Below are 7,500 nucleotides of genomic sequence, written 5' to 3'. Positions count from 1 at the left end.
CGTGCGGCTACAATCGCCTTAGTGTGAATAAAACAACCCCGTCGAACATAGTCAATAGCAGTAGTGGTGGTGGTGGTGGTGGTGGTAGCAATGCTGGAAGAGACTGTGGTGTGTGTGTGTGTGTGTGTGTGTGTGTGTGTGTGTGTGTGTGTGTGTGTGTGTGTGTGTGTGTGTGTGTGTGTGTGTACGTAGGGCTTAAATGGTTCGCAAGTGTTGTCTGTGTACGTAAAAGTGTGGTGCAGGTATATCTTCTGTGAGTATGTGGGGATGTACTTGGTGGTGTGTGTGTGTGTGTGTGTGTGTGTGTGTGTGTGTGTGTGTGTGTGTGTGTGTGTGTGTGTGTGTGTGTGTGTGTGTGTGTGTGCGCGCGCGTGTGTGTGTACAGGCAGCTATATTTGCCTGCATGATTCATCTAGTTATTGGAATTTCTCTCTCTCTCTCTCTCTCTCTCTCTCTCTCTCTCTCTCTCTCTCTCTCTCTCTCTCTCTCTCTCTCTCTCTCTCTCTCTCTCTCTCACACACACACACACACACACACACACACACACACACACACACACACACACACACACACACACACACACAGTGATCAGTGATCTTGAGGGCAGTTCCGGTTTGTACTTGCGTTAACATCTTTTGGATGAGTTTTGCAGCGGTTCATCTCGAGGTCTCAAGGCGTCTAACGTTGCTCTATCATGCAATTCACTCAGTTTGCAATCATGACTTAAGTATGTAGGCGACAAGTGGATAGCTTTCCTCAATTCAATCATACTCAATACATCTGCGCCACTGAGGAGGTCTGAGCGAGGATCCCTGCCTCTGCCATTTCTAACGCTGCCCACGAGGTCACCGCCACTCATCCCACAGCCTTGACTCTTTGTCTTTCTCAACCTTTTGAATCTTTCCTGAGTAGGAGGCTTCTCAAGCACCAATCAACTCAAATCTTCTCTCTCTGATTGGCGGAGAGTATTACTCGCTGACATTCTTAACTGAATCTTGCTTGTTCTTCCTTTGAAGCTTCAGCGGTCACTAAAATTGTTAAAGAAGTAAAACATCTCATTGAGAAGACTATCCTCTTCACTGACCTGTGAATTTATTTGTGTTCACAAGAAACAAATCCTTCTTTATTGTAATTCCATGTTTTAAACAGTTGATGCCAATTGTTTTTGTCAGCCTCAGAATAGAACTTTCGTTTATGTGTAACGTGTTTTGATAACTCTACTGCATATTTCTTAATACTTCGCCAAACGACTCCCTTGAGAGGAATTTAATTAACTGGACAGCTGGGACAGGAATCAACCCCTGAACTTTCTGCATTATGTTAAAGGACAAACCAAACCTTGTGTTGTTCCACGGCTGAATCATTCAATACTTTCACTTCTCTACTAAGCACACTCTCAGTCCTCTCTTCTTTAATAACTTGTTGCTGTTGGTATGAATTGAATTCCCACGAAGCAGTCCGTCAATGTTTCTCCGCACTTTCACTCAATGCCTCAACACAGGGTCCTTGTTTTCTGAGTCTGCACGTGTTTCAAGTCCTTGTAGAATTTCACGGGAAAAAATCTAAAGAATAAGTCACATGAAGTTGTCTTGTTAGTTTGTCAATTTCTACATCTCACATTCTGTTGTAACGTTATATTTCTTACTGACTACTAACACTTTTTTTCACAGAAATTCGCAGCTGTTCATCTCCTGAGTATGTGCCTCCCTGCAGCCTTGCCGTGCACAAGACTCATCACTGTTCCGTGCACCCCATGGACGCAAGAAATAACTAATATTCTCACTCCCTTCCTTTCAAAAATTCCCTCATCACTGAGTTATTTTTTTCAAGCTTTGTATGATTTCAGTTCCACTGAACGAAGACAAGACGGTTCAAGCTTTACTTGCTTTTCCTTCCATGAAAGCTTTTCAATTATTGTGTGTAACTTGACTTATTTATACGTATACGTACACACACACACACACACACACACACACACACACACACACACACACACACACACAGAGAGAGAGAGAGAGAGAGAGAGAGAGAGAGAGAGAGAGAGAGAGAGAGAGAGAGAGAGAGAGAGAGAGAGAGAGAGAGAGAGAGAGAGAGAGAGAGAGAGAGAGAGAGAGAGAGAGAGAGAGAGAGAGAGAGAGAGATGGGGGGAGAACGCCTTCGACCATAAATCTTCTTGAAAGTAAAGTTGGTTATCTTATCGCTGAGTCCACAGCCGCATAATACACAGTTTTGAGTCGCGGTTCCACACAGTCAGGAAAGAGATAAAAGATAAGGCGGCCACCATATTTGTCCACCTCCCTGCACACGGGGCGGGGAGTCGGCCATATTGCTACACCCTCAGCCTCTAAAACTTTCTTAATTAGTCTCCAGGGAAAAGTTCTGTCACTCTTTGTCTGCACTTTGCAAGAAATGGAGAAGAGAATATAAGAAAAATACCATTAGTAAATACGATGAATACAGCGGGAGGAAGGAAGAAGCAAAGAAATAAAAAGGTCATAATGGTTGATTTGTACAGCTAAGGAATATGTAGCAAGTGCCTTTAAGATCAATCCGAAACACATCAGTCTCTTTGCGTCAGGGTAATATCATACTAAATATACCGGTTACTAACTCGCTCTGTTATGTTACCTGAGCCGCCTATGACAGTTCTTTCACTTTATAAAAACTTAGTAAATAAATGATAAAAAAAAAAGAACAGGTTAGCAAAGACGTAAGTACAAATATAATTTTCCTTTACTTTTGAGTTTCCATTAAGTTATCACAGCATGGGTATTTCAAAGCACCAGTGTCTATTTACTGTACACAATGAATGGCACATGATTTATTCAACCCTGATCATATCTCACGCTGCAAACATGTTTCAATGCCACAGTGAAAGTAATAATTAGAGGCATTAAAATAGCTACAAGCCCTTGAGTTCCCATCACATCACAGTACAGAACACAAAGAAAAACAAAACAAATACTCTGGTCTTTCCGTGATTGTTGATAGTGATAACCTAAACTGCTAAATGAAATGCAAGAAATATACAACCAATGAAGCTGAAAACACCTCCTTAATCACGCTTCGTATGCATAATCAAACTATTCCATCCCATCTGTATCAAAGCATGTAGGATACTAAAACAAAAAGGGTCTCCCATCCCACTCACCTCCCTGGCCCAAACACTGGCAGTTCCTACAGTATAACGACCACGAATGATACACAACATTACTGAACCACAGACGATATTATTCTTACAGCGGAATTGTACATTTTAGATAGAAAGATAAATAAATAGTTTACTGAGCACGGGATACAGGAACATCAATCTTAATATCCAAGAAAAAACAAATTTAACACAATAAATAAAAAAAAATAAATAAAAAAAATAAAAAATATCCTATACCACGTGAATAGGAGTACCCATCACAGAGAGAGACCTTCCCGCTGCCTCCCTGGAAAAGATAGGTCATTACAGGCTCACGTGCAGGTCGGCGCCGCCCTTGATGAAGACGTACAGGCGACTGATGACCTTTCTTGTACGAGAGAGAGAGAGAGAGAGAGAGAGAGAGAGAGAGAGAGAGAGAGAGAGAGAGAGAGAGAGAGAGAGAGAGAGAGAGAGAGAGAGAGAGAGAGAGAGAGAGAGAGAGAGAGAGAGAGAGAGAGAGAGATACAACTTTTCACAACTCAAACATCCGCCGCCATCCACAATTCCACCACTATTAACACCCCCCCTCCTCCACCACCACCACCACCACCACCAGAGGTCATCAGCAAGGGCCTAAGGCAGTAATGAGAGGCCCGTTTGAGTTAATTCCGGGCTCCAGCGAGTGATCAGGAGTCTCGGAGGGGTATGGAGAGAGAGAGAGAGAGAGAGAGAGAGAGAGAGAGAGAGAGAGAGAGAGAGAGAGAGAGAGAGAGAGAGAGAGAGAGAGAAATAGGCTCCACATAATGGGACACACAACGAGAGTCTGAGTTCCCGCATTTCTCTTTTATGGGATTCTGGGCAGATTTCTCGCTACGTAACACATATACGTAGCCATTTAAAGTTCGGTGTTTCTTGGCGCTATCTGGCATCTTGTTTTCTTGTTTCTGGTGGTGGTGGGGTTTGTGGGGGGTTTCGTTATTTTACGTCCTATTTTTTCTCCGTGTTTTGCTTGTTTCTTCCAGTGTCATGGAGTTAGAAAAAAAAAAAAATTACTTGTCTTTCTATCTTCCTTTGTTTTCTTGTTTGTCTGAGAGATTTTGCTTTCTTGTTCGTTCTTCTATTTGTTCTTGTTTCTTTTTTTTTTTTTTTGTATTAGTGTCCTAGAGTTACGCTGAAAGAAATTACTTGTCTCTATCTTCCTTTGTTTTCTTGTTTTGTTTCTTGTGGTGGTGGTGTCTTTAAAGAATTCTGCTTTCTTATTCGTCCTGCTTTTTTTTTTTTTATTACATTGTGTCTTAGAATTACGTTGAAAGAAAATTATTCGTTTCTCCATCTTCCATTGTTTTCTTGTTTTGTTTCTTGTGGTGGTGGTGTCTTAAGAGAGTTTCTGCTTTCTTATTAGTCCTTCTGATTGCTTTTTTTTTTTTAATCGTATTAAGTGTCAAAGAGTTACGTTGAAAAAAAATACTTGTCTTCATCTTCATTGTTCTTCTGTGTCTTCTAGCTTTCACATTACCGATAAATAGGATTGGTAATACTAAAACGGAGCATTTTTTTTTTCCACTCTCATTCCCTTCTTAGACTTAATTATCTAGTTTATCACTTGTGTAAGCTATTCAAGTTAGCCTTCCTTAGCAGATGCCGCCGTTGTTGGTTCTGCGTGAAGTGTTCCACGGCGCCCTATTCACTGTTACAAAGAATGTCACCCAACAATTTCTCCTCGACACTTTTTCTCTATCATTTTCTCCTACCGGTGACACACAGGACGATTGCGGTGCGGTGACGACAATCTTAATGGCTGGTGGGTCTCGTCCTAAAGCAATGTATCGCTATGAAGAACAAAGACAACAGACGCTACCTTATCTACAGGAATAAAATACTGCTGCTGTTAATACATTTCTTCCTCCTCCTCCTCTTTCTACTACTACTACCACTCTTCCTTCTATTATTATACTACTACTACTGCTGCTTCTACTCCTCTTCTTCCTCCTACTACTATAACTACTTGTAGTAGTAGTAGTAGTAGTAGTAGTAGTAGTAGTAGTAGTAGTAGTAGTAGTAGTAGTAGTAGTAGTAGTAGTAATAATAATAATAATAATAATAATAATAATAATAATAATAATAATAATAATAATAATAATAATAATAATAATAATAATAATAATAATAATAATAATAATAATAATAATAATAATAATAATAATAATAATAATAATAATAATAACAATAACAATAACAATAATAATAATATTTACTTTCGCCTGTTCATTTATTTTGTGTGTCGTCGGCACCGTGACTTCATCACACATTTCCAGGAAGCCGCATCCTTTTATTCAGCATTTCCTCAGAAATAAAATATACACAAAATGCACTGAAAGTTGTGACTGGTTGACGGAAAGTTTTCTTCTGGTACAGTCAACATTTGCATAGACGCTCCTCTGTAACACCATCAATTATTTCCCTCAACATCAACTTTCCACCTTTATTTGTTTTCTAACTTCCAAAGAAGTGTAATAATGTGTTGCAGGAAGGCCTCTAGTTCTTGATACATGTTGTGTAGTGGTTTGCCTACACACGAATCAAAATAATTTGCAGTAAATGATACTGGATGATACAGAAAATGAAAACGTTAACTAATAACAATAATAATAATAATAATAATAATAATAATAATAATAATAATAATAAAACTGAATTTGTCATTATCAACAATGATTACCATTAGCATCATTATTGTTATTATTATCATTACTACTACATTATTATTACTATCATTGATATTTTCACTATCATTATGCACTATCTTTCAGTCAATGGTGGTGGTGGTGGTGGTGGTGGTGGTGGTGGTGGTGGTGGTGGTGGCATGCATGACCGGGAAGCGAAACCATGAACGCCCGCCCGTGCTCGGCCTCGCTGCCCCCTCCGTCACGGCCGCCGCTCCCCTCTCACTCTCCCATCCCTCACGGCCCCCGCCCTCTAATGCCCATCGTCGTCACCCTCGCCGCCCACTCCATCACCTGCCGCCGGATCGCCCCGTGATTTTTGCCAGCCGGCGCGCAAGCCATCGACCATACACGCGGGATATTAAACAGAATCGCGGAGGGACGGCGATTTACTGCTTTCGAATCGCAAATTAAACAGCTGACGGTTGTAAACAAGAGGGCTCAGAATACTAATTACTGGGAACGTGTTTTACGGCGGGTATTTGTCATTAAAATTGCTCGATACACGGACTGCCTAATGGCTCTCACATCGTCAGGGGAGCAGTTAGCCAGCCAGGTATGAGGGACCGAGTGGCCATGAGGAAAATGGTTAAGAGATGCGAGGGCGAGAGAGACGAGAAGCTGCCAGGACGGACCAGCGAGAGAAAGAATTTCAGTCCAGATAAAAGATGACAGGGAAGTGGCGAATAAAACCATACTTAACGAGTAGATACAAAAGTACACTGTATATCAGTCCTCACTCTCTGAAATGCACAAATGGCCTGCTTTAGAGGGTTGATGCGTCAGTTATTGATGAAATGAGAAAAAAAAAACACTTATATGAATGATATGAAGGAGAGCAATGAAAAGATAGAACCAAAATTTTCACATACATTTATGACCCATTAACAACTAGTAACACACGTGATAAAAAAAAAAAAAAAAACAATAAAAATATACGCTCCTTGACTAAAATATTACGAGGAAAACTACAAGTGTTCTCCAAGAGCACACTTATTACCAACAGATATTTGGGGAGAGGTACCGTCACTGTCACACAATTGAATGTTTATTAAGGAAGGACCCACGATGCAGAGAAGTCTTGGCCAGAAGCAGTGACCTTCTGAGCTTACTTCCACCTACTTTTGCCTCTCAATATTAACTTTAAGTCCTTTAATGAACGGACGGCTTCCTTACAAAACTAAACAAACCTGCATCTCCATTTAATCGTTTCACTGCTTTTTTGGCGTCTTTCTTTAATCACTGAAATATCATCCACTGCCATCTGCAAACACTGTACTGGATAAAAATTGCAAAATCTATTCTCTTTCATGCCTTTCCTTACTGATAGATGCTTTAAAATATACCATATATTGGTTTTAGTGCCAATCATTACATACCGCAGTTGCATGTCTGTATCTAACGTCTTTATAAACCAGACAAGTGATAGACTCTTAGCGTATCTGAGTGTTTTATGGTTAAGTGAATGTTAGGCATAGTGGGAGTGTGTGGTGCCATCCTCGACAATTGCATCATGAGTGTCTTTGCTTGCATTAAGAAAAACCTGATGATGGGATTTACAGAACAAGAACGAAATTAAATATCTCTCCTGGTTCACCTATTGTTTCCTTTCTCTTGTCCTTTTGTCGGGTTGGTACTCTAAGCAGC

The 7,500-nt window shown here is 40.4% G+C and overlaps 1 protein-coding gene across 8 annotated transcripts in view; it reads right to left on the bottom strand.

The window, feature by feature from the left end:
- The window catches only part of LOC123517607 (tyrosine-protein kinase RYK-like), a 314,372-nt gene that overhangs the window by 132,022 nt on the left and 174,850 nt on the right, over positions 1–7,500 (bottom strand). The gene's annotated exons all lie outside the window — the stretch shown is intronic.

This window comes from Portunus trituberculatus, chromosome 42 (assembly GCF_017591435.1).
Source record: "Portunus trituberculatus isolate SZX2019 chromosome 42, ASM1759143v1, whole genome shotgun sequence".
NCBI lineage: Eukaryota > Metazoa > Arthropoda > Malacostraca > Decapoda > Portunidae > Portunus > Portunus trituberculatus.
Note: the sequence above shows the minus strand (reverse complement) of the source record. Positions and strands in the feature narration are given on the sequence as shown.